General features: G+C 34.1%; 1 long non-coding RNA gene across 1 annotated transcript in view; it reads left to right on the top strand.

Moving 5' to 3' along the window:
• The first annotated feature begins 12,410 nt into the window (after positions 1-12,410).
• LOC114366759 (uncharacterized) overlaps positions 12,411-17,846 on the top strand; it is a 117,634-nt gene continuing 112,198 nt past the window's right edge. Inside the window, exon 1 of the long non-coding RNA XR_003657047.1 lies at positions 12,411-12,505. This is a non-coding gene — a long non-coding RNA (uncharacterized LOC114366759). The remainder of the gene's footprint in view (positions 12,506-17,846) is intronic.

The following is a 17,846-nucleotide window of genomic DNA, read 5'->3' as shown; positions in this document are numbered from 1 at the left end:
GTAAATTTAAAATCATGACAAGTATTTTAGATTTTTAGATTTCAGATGTGCCGACAGATAATTGTATCAACTGAAGTTTCAGTTTCAATCTTAAATAGAAACTTGCTGTCAAATGATTAATAAGTCGCGAGTGTTAAGTCGGCAAGAATTCGTTTCGTAAATTAATATTAAAGAAATGGCCTAGATTTTTTTTCATGCTGTAATTTATAGTTTAATTCAATAGGTAATATTAACGTAGTTTTTAACGTTGCACGCGTTGGTTCGCAGAATATGATAACACAGGTATATAGGTCAGAACCTTGGTGTCAAACTTAACTAGGTGTCTGATATTATGACTCAATCAGACCAACAGCTTAAAGATAAAATTCGTTTTCAGAAAGTAACATTAACGGATGGAAAAGGCAGAACTAATATTACTCAAAAACACACTACTAAGGTATCAATTTCAAAGAGTGAAGATTAAGATATAAGCGCAGTGATGACCTACAGAGTGAAAACTTAGAACACGAATGAAACTGATGCTCCAACTAATTGTCATTTTATCAGGTTTGCATTTCATTGAAAAAGTAATAAAATTAAATAATCAACAGCAGTCACCTGCAATTACTTAGCTCAAATTATGACAATCCGCGTCTTACGTGGCACAGTAATAATATGCACATTATTGNATTTATTATACCTCGCCCTAACACCATTCCCTTCATAACAAACAGTGGCCTCGTACCAGTTAACCTCGTAACATTTGCTCCCAAGTTGTCGCCGAGCCACTAACCAAAGATCTATATCGGAGATGTAATCGCAAATTGGCTCCTATATGGAGATCAGAACATGGTCGGGCCTTGTACAGCTGAACTTTTACTTCGGTATAAGGCTCCCGCCACCGTGAGACCAATTAAACAGCCCCATTTTAGAGATGAAACTGAAATAGCTGGTCTATATCAGTTTGATTTAGTATTCTTATTAAAATACTAGCTGTGCTCACGACTTTGTACGCGTGAAAATATGTAGTTTGAGTATTTTCCCGTTTTTGTACCATTTTTCAATAATTCTCCGCTCCTATTGGCCGTCATGTGATGTTATAGTTATAACCTTTAGCCTTCTTGTATAAATGTAGGTAGGTACTATCCAACCCAAAAATATTTTTTCAATTCGAACCAGTAGTACCTGAGTTTTGCGCGTTCATACAAACAAATTCTTCAGCTTTTTTAATATTAATGTAGATCCTACCTACAATCTAGGAGTTAAAGTAAGACCTTCTCTTTAATAGACACGAAGAGTCCCGAGAAAGGACATTGTAGGATAGCATTAAGGTAATTATGAAAATGTAGTATTTCATATTCAAACTCTAGGCGAGTCCCCGAAGAGTTTGTGCTAAAACGCTTTCTGATATAAACCACAGCAAAGCTAACTAAATTCAAATTGAAGTGTTCACAGCACAAGACCATAATATTGGACATGCATATTTATAGGGACCCACGAAACTCTTGTCGGGCCTGTCTACACATTTACTTTAAGGATGTATTTTATTTTAATAAGCGGTTTATACATAAAGACCGAATGGGAATTTATGCTAGCTTTAAGCTCAAACCTGGTATTTTTTCTGAGGTAATTTATTAGAAAATTATAGGTTGTAGTCGTGAACCTAGGTTAGCAAAAGTTTAAAATATGAGCACTCCGTTTCCTGAGTTTAACACCATTGTCTTTTAGTGACAATAAATTAATATAAATGAATTTGTCCTGGATGAATTGCAGAAAGTTACTATTAGAAATTGTCAGGGAATTAAATTCAGAACTTGTCGTCAAATTCCCAACAGAACGGGGTATACCTAAGTTGGAAACGGACCAATTTATTGAATTTTAAAAAATGGCGTGTCGTGTCACGCGCAGTGTAGGGTTCCGTAGTTATCCTTCGTTACCACAATATTAATTTCGTTTTGTCGGCGTGATTAAAAAAATTACAAAATACCTCTACAAAATTACAGCTCTCTAGTGCCAATATAGTTTCCAAGCAAAACCTCGGACGGACAGACAGACATGACGAAACTATAAGGGTTCCTTGTCAGGACTATGGAACCCTAAAAATGGAAGCTTATATGACTTAGGTACTTTATAATTTACCAATCGGTTATAATTTAATGGACAAATTAATAAATCGAATTAGGAAAGTATTTTATTTATTTTATGTATTTCCACGAACTAAAGCCAAGTTCAACAGTTTTAATTAATATATTGCAAGTAATTAATTTAATATGACACGTATATCAATAGTTTTTTTTTTTTTTTTTTTTTATCCACAACGAGGAAGCTCTTGGCCTGTATCTCACCTGATGGTAAGTGACGATCAGGCCGAAGGTGGAAGCGAGCTTCACCCGGAATCCTCAACCACGGAGGAACTGGCTATCTTACCTCTTGCCTGCTTGCTATTATTATTAATAATATAATAGCGATACTGTTTCCGTCATATGTAATATCCTAAGCAAATCTAATTAATTTAATGTTATTACAGGAAGGAACAATTTAGTTTCGTCAATGTTATTTTATATCTTTTTAATTAATACATTTAAGTATTTTGGTAATAAATAGTTGGAACTGGCGGCTTTCCTTATACCAGTATGGCAGTATAAAGAATTCGTGATTAATTTACGAGTATTTTTAGTGACATTAGCAATAAAAAGTTAGCTGTCATAATTACGATTTTAATCAATTATGATTTGATATTATGATTAGCTAGCGCAGGGGAGTGTAGGCCAAATCCTCCGTTTCATCATCATCATCATCATCTCAGCCATAGGACGTCCACTGCTTTCCATGTTGCCCGGTTGATAGCGGCCTGCGTCCAGCGCCTACCTGTTTACCTTTATGATGTCGTCGGTCCACCTTGTGGGTGGACTTCTCCGTTTGCCTCTGGTAAATTAGAGTGGATCGTTCTCCTGCTATCTATCATCATCTTCTTCTTATTCGTTTCGCTCTTGGCAGAGCGGTCGTGGTCACGTTAAGGCGTTGTTCACATCGGTTGTAGAGGCGGATACAACTCTCCGCACGTTCTCCCGCCATCTCTCTCTGTTGGCAGACTATCTGGTGCAATCACATACGCCGTCTCCCACTGCCGATTTCACTTGGTCGGTCCAGCGCATCGTAGTGGATGTTAAATGACCTGATGACGATGAAATTACTATTAATTATTACAGTATTAAAAAGGGTTCGAAATCGATTTGCACGAAATTCACGCACACGCACATTGGTGCGAATGAATTTCGTGCGAAACGACTACTAAAGCGACAAAAACACAAACAAACAAGCCAGTTTTTTAAACATTATTATCTAGGATAACTTCATTAAGTCCGGTTTCTTACAGTCTTTATTATTAAATGATAATTATTTCCTTCCAGTCACTTTCTTGTTAGTATAAAACTTTTATGTAATTTCAAAGAATCGACTTTTATATCTGATATCTGTTCGGTGTGGATCAATAGCATTTTAATTGATCGTTAATGAGAAAGTAAATTGCTTGTGTCTTTTAGTTGGTGGTAATAAACTATTTCCTAATGTCTGCTAAAAGCAAAAGTATGTGAAAACTTGATATTTATTTTACTATATTTAGCTGTTACATATTTGATTAAATTAGTTAGTAAATTATTAAATAGTGTCTTACACCCTTTTGAGGTTTGTTACAGTCAAAAATCAGTGGAGTTTCGTAAAATCCTTTCTTAGTAGATACCTACGTCATAACATCTATCTGCATGCCAAATTTCAGCCCGATCCGTCCAGTGGTTTGGGCTGTGCGTTGATAGCTTACTATGACAGTCAGTCAGCCAATCAGTTAGTCAGTCACCTTTGAGTTATGTATATTTAGATTTATTGCAGACGCTGATCGGAGTGATTCAAATGCATAATTTCTTTATGAAAAATACATCATTTTAATTCTGAAAAAAACAGTTCTGAAACAACTGTAAAATTAGATTAATAGTTTCTTTGAAGTCAATACAAATTAGAGTAATACAAAATGTAGGTATAGGGATCGCGTTTGACAGCAAATAAAGTATGTCGATTGATTGGTGATGTCATTTAACAAGTTCCAAGTTTCGTGCCTTACCGACAACGGCAAATCAAATAGGCTGGACGATTTTGTTGGAGAACAGTTCTTATTGCAACTGTATAAGATGCTAATTACCTTTGTGATATCGCCTGGATTTAGATAACATGAGTCAGTTAAAATATGTACCTATTTTGTTATACGTAATGTAATTTATGTAACTGATAATAATATTTTTTATCTCACATTGTTTTACATTGAGAAATACTCTGAAGTAAATCAGTCTAATATGTCAAAGTCAAAATTTCTTTATTTGTATAGGTTATTAATACTTAGGTATAAATCGTCAAATATTTTGCTCTTGGAGCCTCTACATGTCTCATAATCTTGCGAAACATGTTGTAATAGTGAAACTTCTGTAGTTTCTAAAACTAAAAATCTTCTAGAATAGCACATTTTTTTCTAGGTTATAAGTATTTTTTTAACGGAATTGTTGGAAAATAGCTCTTATTGCTCCATGTGTAAGGTTAAGATCAACTTAAATTTAACAAAGTTAACATTCTATTAATATCTTAATTGGGATGAAAAAATAAATAAAAGATGATGTAATGATTTATTTAGTGTGAAAATCTATTTTAATAATCATGTGGTAATGTCAAAATTCATTAAGTTTTTATTTTTGATCATTATTTATTTTGTCAGCACTAAATCGAAATCAAAATAAATATAAACAACTAGCTTTCCGCCCGCGGCTTCGCCCGCGTGGAATTTTGTCTGTCACAGAAAAACTTTATCGCGCGCGTCCCTGTTTCAAAAACCGGGATAAAAACTATCCTATGTTCTTTCCCGGGACTCAAACTATCTCTATGCCAAATTTCATCAAAATCGGTTGCGAGGTTTAAGCGGGAAAGCGTAACAGACAGACAGACAGACAGAGTTACTTTCGCATTTATAATATTAGTTGGGAAGTTGGGATTATTAACAAAATCGAAAACAAAATGTTTTGAAAATATACAGTCACGAGCACTAACATGTGCACACTATATTTATTCCGCTGTAATTAAGGTTTCAATTCCAATAGAAATGCAGTTTTTTTACTAAACATCGAAATTCATAGTAAAGATTAACAAAACGTGTACATGCTAATTAATTACAATATATAAGTTCAACATTATTATTCATATAACGTAATAATCGTTAATGTAATTGAAAACAAAAACTGAAGTTCAACAAAAAGTGCGTGTGCGCACATGAACGCGTTGATGTCTTTATTATGGGCGGCCATTTTTATGGAGTATTTGCATGTTTTTATTTTATTTTTGGTTTCGTGCGCTTTGCACATAATATTTAAAGCCAGTGTCAATATAAACATATTTTTTTAGGTTTAATTAATGTAAGTAATATGGTAAATGACGTCAGCTTAGATTTTATCACTTCTCGTGTAGTATAAGTGTATTTTATGGCTAGATTAAATAGAATAGGCATATTTTCAATTATTATGATAACCTTTTTTATATTCTGGGAAGGCTGATACTGCGTATTTTGTAAAATTGTAGTACAATATCGTTGAAAAAAATTAACATTTTACAAATATGTATAAATAATTATAAACAAATGTCTGAAATTAAAACGAATTAAATGTATTTGGTGTTGTTTGTTTTTGTTATTACAATCGACACGTTGAAGAAAAATAATTTAATTACGAATATTTTTTCGTTTATTATTTTTCAATTATACATTAATTTTTAATTCAAAGTCAAGGCGGCTATTATGGTGTTTTTAGACTGCATATTTTTGTGCTGTTAGTTTTCCATAGACTTTGTAGAAATTGATAATAGATAAGAATGTTTCTGTAAATAAAATACTGTAAATATGGTCAATTTAATATTATGTAGGATAGTACAAATTCCTTATTTAACACGTGAGGCGTATAACAGTCTATTATTATATTTATCACAGCGCGTGTTTATAAAACATTTGTGTATAGATACACAGTCATGCGAAACAGCAGTCACGTTAGAAAAACTAACGTAAACTTTTTTCTTTTTTATACAATAGTACCTATTTATAAAAATTGCGTTGTGTATTTCCGTTTCTGTGTGCAGTCTGAAGGCAGGCGCGGATCCGTTATAGCGGGCATGCCCACAGCCTTGATACACTGTGACGTCACACTTTCACGGTTCATGACGTGACTATTAAAAACTAAAAAAACTCATTTTTTTCTGCAAATAGGCTTAAAAAGCACTTTTACACGTCCCAGTATTAACCCTACCACTGCTTCAGGACAATAAATGGGCCAGTGCTGAGAAGAAGCAGCGCAAGAAACTCAGTCACTATTGTCAGCCTCTTATTATTATTTATTTATTCAATGCCATAGTCAAACTTTTGATAGTTACGAATTTGATAAGTACTCGAAAAAGAATTAGGCTGAGTTACACCATCTTATTTTGACTTTAACAAACGTCAAAAATCTGCCAAACTCAATACAAAAAGCACCGGTTATTGTTAAAGATACGGTCAAGTAAGTTGGTGCAACTCACCCTTAGTAATGAAGGATAGCACTTAAATAAAATTTAATGTTTAATATTTTAATTCATTACATAAAGTGAATTTGTTAATTAAATTATTTTTTAATTTAATAAATAAATATTTATTATCATTTATTTGGTAATCGAGTAATCATAAGTTATGCACTTTCATGAAGGTTTTAAATGCACTTTTATGTTAATGACCTACTTCTTCTAACTGTCGCTTAATTTAGGTGAAGTTTTTTTAAATTAAATTATCATTTTGCTAATGAATATATGCTATTTATTAAAATAGCTGCGGATTTTATAAAAATATTAATAAAAAAATCATAGAACTTCAATACTTTGAGTCGCTTAGCATGTTTTTTTCGTGTGTTTTGCCAGGNAAGGTAATAATGAAAATGTTGTATTTCATATTCAAACTCTAGGCGAGTCCCCGAAGAGTTTGTGCTAAAACGCTTTCTGATATAAACCACAGCAAAGCTAACTAAATTCAAATTGAAGTGTTCACAGCACAAGACCATAATATTGGACATGCATATTTATAGGGACCCACGAAACTCTTGTCGGGCCTGTCTACACATTTACTTTAAGGCTGTATTTTATTCAAGCGGTTTATACATAAAGACCGAATGGGAATTTATGCTAGCTTTGAGCATAGACCTGGTATTTTTTCTGAGGTAATTTATTAGAAAATTATAAGGTGTACTCGTGAACCTACGTTAGCAAAAGTTTAAATTATGAGCACTCCGTTTCCTGAGTTTAACACCATTGTCTTTTAGTGTCAATAAATATAAATGAATTTGTCCTGCATGAATTGCAAAAAGTTAATATTAGATATTGCCAGGAAACTAAATTCATAACTTCTAGTCCAATTCCCAACAGAACTAGGTAAGGTAGAAATGGGTCAATTTATTGAACTAAAAAAACCGGCCAAGTGCGTGTCGTGTCACGCGCAGTGTAGGGTTCCGTCGTTGTCCTTCTTTACCACAATAAATTAATTTCGTTTTGTCGGCGTGATTAAAAAAATTACAAAATACCTCTAAAAAATTACAGCTCTCTAGTGCCAATAGTTTCCAAGCAAAACCTCGGACGGACAGACATGACAAAATTATAAGGGCTATGGTCTACCTACGGCTAAGGTCAGGACTATGGAACCCTAAAAAACGGAAGCTTATATGACCTAGGTAATAATTTACCAATCGGTTATAATTTAATAGACAAATTAATAAATCGAATTAGGAAAGTATTTTATTTATTTTATGTATTTCCACGAACTAAAGCCAAGTTCAACAGTTTTAATTAATATATTGCAAGTAATTAATTTAATATGACACGTATATCAATAGTTGCCTGCTTGCTATTATTATTAATTATTATTATAATATAAATAGCGATCGTTGTTTCCGTCATCCCAACTAATATTATAAATGCGAAAGTAACTCTGTCTGTCTGTCTGTCTGTCTGTCTGTCTGTTACGCTTTCCCGCTTAAACCTCGCAACCGATTTTGATGAAATTTGGCATAGAGATAGTTTGAGTCCCGGGAAAGAACATAGGATAGTTTTTATCCCGGTTTTTGAAACAGGGACGCGCGCGATAAAGTTTTTCTGTGACAGACAAAATTCCACGCGGGCGAAGCCGCGGGCGGAAAGCTAGTATGTAATATCCTAAGCAAATCTAATTAATTTAATGTTATTACAGGAAGGAACAATTTAGTTTCGTCAATGTTATTTTATATTTTTTTAATTAACACATTAAAGTATTTCGGTAATAAATAGTTAGAACTGGCGGCTTTCCTTCCACCAGTATGGCAGTATAAAGATTCGTGATTAATTAACGAGTATTTTTAGTGACATTAGCAATAAAGAGTTAGCTGTCATAATAACGATTTCAGTCATTAATATTATGACTAGCTAGCGCAGGGGAATGTAGGACAAATCCTCCGTTTCATCATCATCATCATCATCTCAGCCATAGGACGTCCACTGCTGACCATAGGCCCCAATGCTTCCCATGTTGCCCGGTTGGTAACGGCCTGCGTCCAGCGCCTTCCTGCTACCTTTATGATGTCGCCGGTCCACCTTGTGGGTGGACTCCACCGTTTGCCTCTGGTAAATTAGAGTGGATCGTTCTCCTGCTTATCATCTTCTTCTTGTTCGCTCTTGGCAGAGCGGTTGTGGTCACGTTGAGGCGTTGTTCACATCGGTTGTAGAAGTGGATACAACTGTCCGCACGATCTCCCGCTATCTATCTCTATTGGCAGACTGTCTGGTGCAGTCACATACGCTGTCTCCCACTGCCGATTTTACTTGGTCGGTCCAGCGCATAAGTATCTATTTTAGTGGATGCTAAACGATCTGATGATGGTGATGATGAAATACTATTGATTATTTACAGTATTAAAAAGGGTTAGAAGTCGATTTGCACGAAATTCATGCACACGCACATTGATGCGAACGAATTTCGTGCGAAACGACTACTAACCCATTAAAAAGCGACAAAAACACAAACAAACAAGCCAGTTTTTTAAACATTATTATCTAGGATAACTTCATTAAATCCGGTTTCTTAGTCTTAATTATTAAATGATAATTATTTCCTTCCAGTCACTTTCTTGTTAGTATAAAACTTTTATGTAATTTCACAGAATCGACTTTTATTATCAGATATCTGTTCGGCGTGGATCAATAGCATTTTAATTGATCGTTAATGAGAAAGTAAATTGCTTGCGTCTTTTGGTTGGTGTAAACTTCTGTAGTTTCTAAAACTAAAAATCTTCTAGGATAGCACATTTTTTTCTAGGTTATAAGTATTTTTTTAACGGAATTGTTGGAAAATAGCTCTTATTGCTCCATGTGTAAGGTTAAGATCAACTAAACTAAAAATTTCAACTAAGTTAACATTATATTAATATCTTAATTGGGATGAAAAAATCAATAAAAGATGATTAATGATTTATTTAGTGTGAAAATCTACTTTAATAAACATGTGGTAATGTCAAAATAAATTATTAGTTTTTATTTTTGATCATTATTTATTTTGTCAGCACTAAATCGAAATCAAAATAAATTATAAACAATTATTAACCAAATCGAAAACAAAATTTTTTGAAAATGTACAGTCACGAGCACTGACATGTGCACACTATATTTATTCCGCTGTAATAAGGTTTCAATTCCAATAGAAATGCAGTTTTTTTTTACTAAACATTGAAATTCATAGTAAACATTAACGAAACGTGTACATGCTAATTAATTACAATATATAAGTTCAACATTATTATTCATATAACGTAATAATCGTTAATGTAATTGAAAACAAAAACTGAAGTTCAACAAAAAGCGCGCGTGCGCACACGAACGCGTTGATGTCTTTATTATGGGCGGCCATTTTTATGGAGTATTTGCATGTTTTTATTTTATTTATGGTTTCGTGCGCTTTGCACATAATATTTATAGCCAGTGTCAATATAAACATATTTTTTTAGGTTTAATTAATGAAAGTAATATGGTAAATGACGTCAGCTTATATTTTATCACTTCTCGTGTAGTATAAGTGTATTTTATGGCTAGATTAAATAGAAAAGGCATAATTTTCAATTATTATGATAACTTTTTTTATATTCTGGGAAGGCTGATACTGCCTATTTCGTAAAATTGTAGTACAATATCGTTAAAAAAATTAACATTTTACAAATATAAATAATTATAAAAAAGTGTCTGAAATTAAAACGAATTAAATGTATTTGGTGTTGTTTGTTTTTGTTATTACAATCGACACGTTGAAGTAAAAATAATTTAATTTCGAATATTTTTTCGTTTATTATTTTTCAATTATACATTAATTTTTAATTCAAAGTCAAGGCGGCTATTATGGTGTTTTTAGACTGCATATTTTTGTGCTGTTAGTTTTCCATAGACTTTGTAGAAATTGATAATAGATAAGAATGTTTCTGTAAATAAAATACTGTAAATATGGTCAATTTAATATTATGTAGGATAATACACATTCCTTATTTAACACGTGAGGCGTATAATAGTCTATTATTATATTTATCACAGCGCGTATTTATAAAACATATGTGTAGATACACAGTCATGCGAAACAGCAGTCACGTTAGAAAAACTAACGTAAACTTTTTTCTTTTTTATGCAATAGTATTTATAAAAATTGCGTTGTGTATTTCCGTTTCTAACCGTGTGTAGTCTGAAAGCAGGCGCGGGTCCGTTATAGCGGGCATGCCCACAGCCTTGATAGACTGTGACGTCACACTTTCACGGTTTATGACGTTCCATTCAAAACTAAAAAAACTCATTTTTCTGCAAATAGGCTTTAAAAAAGCACTTTTACACGTCCCAGTATTAACCCTACCACTGCTTCAGGACAATAAATAGGCCAGTGCTGAGAAGAAGCAGCGCAAGAAACTCAGTCACTATTGTCAGCCTCTTTATTATTATTTACTAGCTTTCCGCCCGCGGCTTCGCCCGCGTGGAATTTTGTCTGTCACAGAAAAACTTTATCGCGCGCGTCCCTGTTTCAAAAACCGGGATAAAAACTATCCTATGTTCTTTCCCGGGACTCAAACTATCTCTGTGCCAAATTTCATCAAAATCGGTTGCGAGGTTTAAGCGGGAAAGCGTAACAGACAGACAGACAGACAGAGTTACTTTCGCATTTATAATATTAGTTGGGATTTATGCCATAGTAAACTTTTGATAGTTTCGAAGTCGTAACTATCAGAAGTTTGACGCGTAAGTACGCGAAAAAGAATTAGGCTGAGTTGCACCATCTTATTTTGACTTTAACAAACGTCAAAAATCTGCCAAACTCCATACAAAAAGCACCAGTTATTGTTAAAGTTACGGTCAGAGTAAGTTGGCTCAACTCACCCTTAGTAATGAAAGATAGCACTAAATAACATTTAATGTATGATATTTTATTTCATTACATTAAGTGAATTTGTTAATGTTTTTTATTAATAATTTAAATATTTATTATTATTTATTTGGTAATTGCGTAATCATAAGTTACGCACTTTCATGAAGGTTTTAAATGCACTTTTATGTTAATGACCTACTTCTTTTAACTGTCGCTTAATTTAGGTGAAGTTTTTTTAAAAATCGTTATTATCATTTTGCTAATGAATAATAATATGATGTTTATTAAAAAAACTGCGGATTTTATAAAAATATTATAGAACTTGAACTCTTTGAGTCGTTTAGCATGTTTTTTTTCGTGTTTTTTGCTTTGTTGCAATTATTTTTTAATGTTTGTTTACTTTCCAATTTTGCACTTGTTACCTGACCAGCAGTTCGCAACATAATTCAATAATTTGTTTTAGTAAACTGAGGATAGTGCTTTTAATTTGCTATATATTTTGCTCTTTCCAAATAAAATTAAATGGAAGACATATAAAAATTACTATTGAAGTTTTAAACTGAGGATGGCGCTGTGTACGTGACTAATAATCTACTATATAAAAATAAGTCGGGTTTTCCTCCCTGACGCTATAACTCCAGAACGCACGAACCGATTTCCACGGTTTTGCATTCGTTGGAAAGGTCTCGGGCTCCGTGAGGTTTATAGCAAAGAAAATTCGGGAAAAGGGGGTAAAACGGAATTCCACGCGTACGAAGTCGCGGGCGGCCGCTACTCGTATTTGTCATAAAATTGAATGGAAGTATAAAAATGTTTTCTTTAAATATATTTTGTCCTGTATTTTGTGTGAGAAATAAATCATTATTACTTTGGAGTTTTCGTGAGCGAACAAAGTAGCATTAGTTGACTGAATCCGCGCCTGTCTGAAAGCGGCTCAATCCCACCGATGGTCCGGTGCGCGCGCGCATCGGCAGTGCCGCCCGCGCCGCCGCGACGCTCGCACGCGAGTGAAGTGATGGTTCAGTGCTCTTGATTATTGGATTCACACTTTTTCCCGTTGACACAGTAAGTCGGTCTCATATTATCATGTGTTTCACGGCGAATTTCAGTGTGCTCTATTTTTTAGAAATTATTGTTTTAGGGTTAGGAATTCCCCAAGTTTTGCGCATATAATTCGAAAATAACGGATCCGGTGGATGATTTGAAAGTGCTGAAAAATTCTTCAGTTATTCAATTCGCGAGCGGAATGCGCTCTGTTATTTTAAGATTTTTTTATAGTGCGTTAAAATTCCAATGTTTAACTTAGGTTTTTATATTCGTATTTACGATAGAATAGTTTTAATGATAATTGACTAATAAATTATTGAATATTTGCAGTAAATAAGTTATGTTTATTTATAACTAGCTTTCCGCCCGCGGCTTCGCGCGCGTGGACTACATTATCTACATATTTTACGGAACCCTATTTTTTTCCAAAATAAAATTTAGCCTATGTTACTCGTGGATAATGTAGCTTTCGAATGGTGAAAGAATTTTTAAAAACGGTCCAGTAGTTTTTGAGCCTATTCATTACAACCAAACAAACAAACAAAGTTTTCCTCTTTATAATATTAGTGTAAACAAAAACAAATCGAATTCGCGTGAATAAATGAGAAGAGCAACCGAGTTCAAGTGCACAGCTGACGCACCTTCGAAATAAAAAGCAAATAGGCAAATCGGCCTATAAACGGCACGACAAGTCATCACGCGATACACACAGACCCAATTCAGCGTAATTAATTTGCAAACGGCGTTAATGCGTTTCTCAGTGTACGTGCATGTATTTAAATTATTTAGAAATCCAGTCGTCACTTGCAAAAAACGAACGAAATCGACGAAGCGGCGCGGGCGCCTGTTCGCCGCCGCGCCCATACTCTCGCTGGAAGAGGCGTTTTTCTCATTTCTAAACTGCAAAAAATCATCACAAAACAATAACATTTCGAACACAGAAATAATCCAAGAGAAAACACTGGTTCGCAATTACAAGCATAATAAAATAATGTTACATAAAAAATCAGCTTTTAACACACGTATTCGTGCATTGATATTGTTATGAAATCCTTTCAAGTATTTTGAATAAATAAAATGTATAAATATTAATGTCGGACATTAGCAATCAGCTGTACTGCGTACGAGTTGAAGAATATTCGAATATAGAATAGGAATTGATAGAAGTAACGGTAGAAACGGTCAGTTAGATGCGTTATTCGTCGCATCTAGTATTGCAATTATCTTCGTGAGATCTTAGGCGAGTATGTTAGTGGCTCGCGCAGTGAGAGTTAGAATGTGTAGCACCGCGACCTGGAACGCCTCGAATTATTGTCCGTAAACGCGTTTCATACTTAAATAAATCGCAGAAAACGAGATAAAGTGCCATTGGGCAGGGCTAAATGTACGGACGAGGGAAGAGTTTAGTTGATATTCCGCTGTGCGCACACGCAGCGTTAGAAACACAGACTTGGTTGAAAACTTGGAACGATGCTACCGTTAGTGAAGAAATAGTTTTGGATCTGGCCATATCCAGCAGATAGGTTGCATCTTATAAGATCTTGTAGTGTTTAGTCCAAACTAGAATTTAAGACCTACCAAATCATTAATATGTAATTTATACTATTTCTTATTTCATCTTCCCAGTACACAAGGCAGGCAGATCAGAAAAAAATATCTTTTTAAATATCAGCCTTCGGGAAATTTTCGGGAATTTTCTAACTTTCCATAAAGCTTTTCTGCTCAAGTAAGTTTTCTCTTAATACGAATATTAGTAATAATAAAAGTGAAAAGCTGTCAGGAAGTTCTATTAGTGTTTTCATAAATATAAACCTATACTTATATAGAACACGTTCATAAACTTAATTGATAGAGTAGTTGATTACCTCTGTACAAGAATTCAAGACAGACTGTAACAGACCGCTTTTAGTGTTCATACGTCAACGTACACAATAATAATGTTAACAAAGCTTCATTTTATTTAATATTTTCTACTTTATAATCGTGAGAAAAAGAAATAAGGAAAATACAACGTGTAAATTAGAAGACTCATTACTATTCCGTGTGCATTATTATAGGTTACAACTAAATTTCACGAAGAGCATGCAAAACTACGTTTCCCATCTTCACGCCAGTTCCTTGTGCGAGTGTTGAAACTTTCATAACGATTAATTATAGCAAGTCGTCTTGCCAATTAAAAGAAATTGCCGCTAGATTATATCTAGATGCGCTAGCCGTACGCATTACCGCGGAAGTGCGAACTGTCGCATGCGTGTGTGTGTTTGGGATTGGATAGTTGGTTTACTGTATGATTTCTTTAGTTTCAAGTGTGAATATGTATTCAGTTTTCTGTTCATTTGTAGTAAACAAATCACTAATATCCCTGTTCACCTCTTCAAGAATATTATGCTTTTTCATGAGTAGTATCACCATAAATCTACTACCTTTCCTCGATTCTCGAATCAGCAATCGGATGTTAACAACATTGGCGCTTTTTAATATTTGCCGATAGATGGCATTATGTAAATTGTAGATCGCGGTGTGTACCATCTTTCCTGTACTGAATATAAACTATTAGTTTCCCAGACCAAATAAGGAAAAAATAATAGTTTAATATTATACAATACGTTTGTGCTGATTATCAACTGTAAACACATAAAATCTTCATAATAATTCGCGTCATTAGTCCACTTAAATACTAATTTAATACATTTTCATGAAATTGTTAGTGTCAGCATTCTCTCATTTAATTAAAATGATATATTATGTGATCTATTTAAAAACAATTTAACCATTAATTTCAACGCAGTATAACACGTTTGTGATCTATTATTGTCTTTAAAATTATTTTGTGTGTTTAAGTGATCTAAGTCATAAATTATTAATAATTAAATTAATTGTTCCAATTACATATAGCAGCAATTATTTATTGAGCCCAAAACCGATCACAGCATGTGTTATAGCGACTTGATGTCAGATAATGATGCTATTATTTATTAATGATTTAGCACATATTATTATGTTCTATTCAATAAATCAGTTATCACAAACATTATTAAATTGTATACTATTAACATCCACGACTACAGCTAATATTACTCACAAGGATTCAAACTCGCAACCGCGTTACCTGTGTACGCGAAGCACCAGTACAGGTAGCCTACACAGAACTATTCCCACCTCTCGTTCCCACCACTGCAACTCCTGTGTAGCCAGGATCTACAGCTTGACCGCCATAAAAACCCAACCAATGAAGGTCAAGTTTGTCCCGGGGGAAAGTTAAACTGTCATTGGACCCGCAACGAAATTAACCAGAAGAACATAGGAGGAGTTCGAAATTACAGTGCAGGTAGCGTGTTTAAAAAATCTTAAATGTAAAAACAAATTAATAAAGAGAACAGGCAAAGTTTAGCCTAGGCGCAGACCATCGATATTTAATTTTAGTCGGCCGATAGTTGGGCCCGATTCTAATTTGTATGAAGAATCAATCGGTGTAATGTGCGCACTTCCATACATGCCCATACTGTTTAACTGTCCGACTAAACTATCGGCCGACAAAATTAAAAACAAAACCACACTCAAATATTACACACTTCAGAATAAACTTCTATTACCTATCTATTTAGGTATTTATCTAAATGTGTAAGTTTAAGGAATTATGTTTACGTTCGAATCACCTTTTAAGCTTCCTTTTACTATGAAATGTAGAAATCAGAGGTTTTAATGACGGTTTAATAGTGTATTTAGTGCCAAAGCCAATATTTACAGTCCACTTGTGAAGTCCTCAATATTTTAATCACGTCTGTACGTTAGTTAATATGCATTTAGTATCGTCGTTAAGAAGTTTCACTAATAAGAAAATACGTTTTAATAAACTGGTTTTCTGGAATATTATATTTGCGTAGTTTTCCAACAAATTGACATACTAAAAATATGTCAGTTATTTTCTTGAAAAAATTGTATCGTTATGTTTTTGGCTTGAATAACTCGAACGCGATGATAATTAAATTATACTTAATTGTACCTATTTGTAAAGATGAAGATTATTTTGTAACTCTTTTATTACAATTCAATAACTCCAAGTCTAATTACCGTTTAATAAAACAGCTATTATTCAGCACTTAATACTTATTTTTAAAGTCAGTTTCGGCTGGGAGCTCGATTCTCGAGATTGTTGACAAAAGTATGTCTATTACGTACGTCTTGGACAAACGATTCAACTACATAGATAGGTCCATTTCGAGAAAGAGGTTAATCGTCAAATCCAACTCGGCTGGACAGCGTTCGGGAAACTACACATCTTTTCGTCCAAAATATCTCAATGCCTTATGACGAAATAAAAGTTTATAAACTAGTGTGTGTTACCAGTGATGAAAACAATGCCAACTTTCTGATAGTGTAATCCTACTAATATTATAAATGCGAAAGTTTGGATGTCTGGATGTTTGTTACTCTTTCACGCAAAAAATACTGTACTGTTAAAACTTTACAGTGTTATTGTTTGTAACGCAGATTAACATATAGGCTATAATCTATGCCGATCTATGCCCCTAAATTTCACGCGGGTGAAGCCACGGGCAAAAGCTAGTAATGACATAAGGCTGTAAAGAAACACTGTGATGGTGTAGCAAGGACCAATTATGGGCGCCATTAGCCGCCTCCCGCGTTTGTCCGTCTGTCTGTCACCGCTGCTAAATAAGACCTTCCACTTTGTAACGTCTTGGTGCAGGGCTGCATCATCTTTTCTAAACTTGAGTAACATAACTTATTATAAAAATGTATGACTTAACGCATTCTTTCTTATGTATTCTTCTGCGAATGTGATTATAAATGTTTATTCTGGCTAATCCCCCTAACACCTGGACCAATTTAGACGGGACTTTCACAGACGTACTAGCTGATGCTGTTACTAGGCTTTTTAGTGCTATAAGCAGTAAGTAGATAGACTTTTATTGTAAAAAAATACGTGAAACTAGTTGCCTCCCGCGACTTCATACGCGTGACCCCGTTTTACCCCCTTAGGGGTGGGGTTTCGTAAAATCAGTTCTTAGCGATGTCTACACCCTATAAGGAACCTACCTGCCAAACTTCAAGCTAGTAGGTGTTATAGTTTCTGAGATTTCGTGATGAGTGAGTCAGTCAGTGACCTTTCGCTCTTATATTTATAGATTTCACTCAAATGAAAACTTGTGAACCAAAATCCAGTCTGAAAATCTTTGAACAGGAGCTAGTACGTTACATAACAGCCTGAAACTGTACCGTTCTCCAAGACTGATGTAATACCTACTTTCTTTTCAAATCTCTGCGAACCCTAGCGACCCGTGTGACTGAAAAGCGCTCATTCCGAGTGCATTCTCATTAGTGCTCTTTCTCACAGTTT

This window comes from Ostrinia furnacalis, unplaced genomic scaffold (genome assembly GCF_004193835.3).
Source record: "Ostrinia furnacalis isolate ACB-3 unplaced genomic scaffold, ASM419383v2 OfSCF0682, whole genome shotgun sequence".
Taxonomy (NCBI): Eukaryota; Metazoa; Arthropoda; class Insecta; order Lepidoptera; family Crambidae; genus Ostrinia; species Ostrinia furnacalis.
Note: the sequence above shows the minus strand (reverse complement) of the source record. Positions and strands in the feature narration are given on the sequence as shown.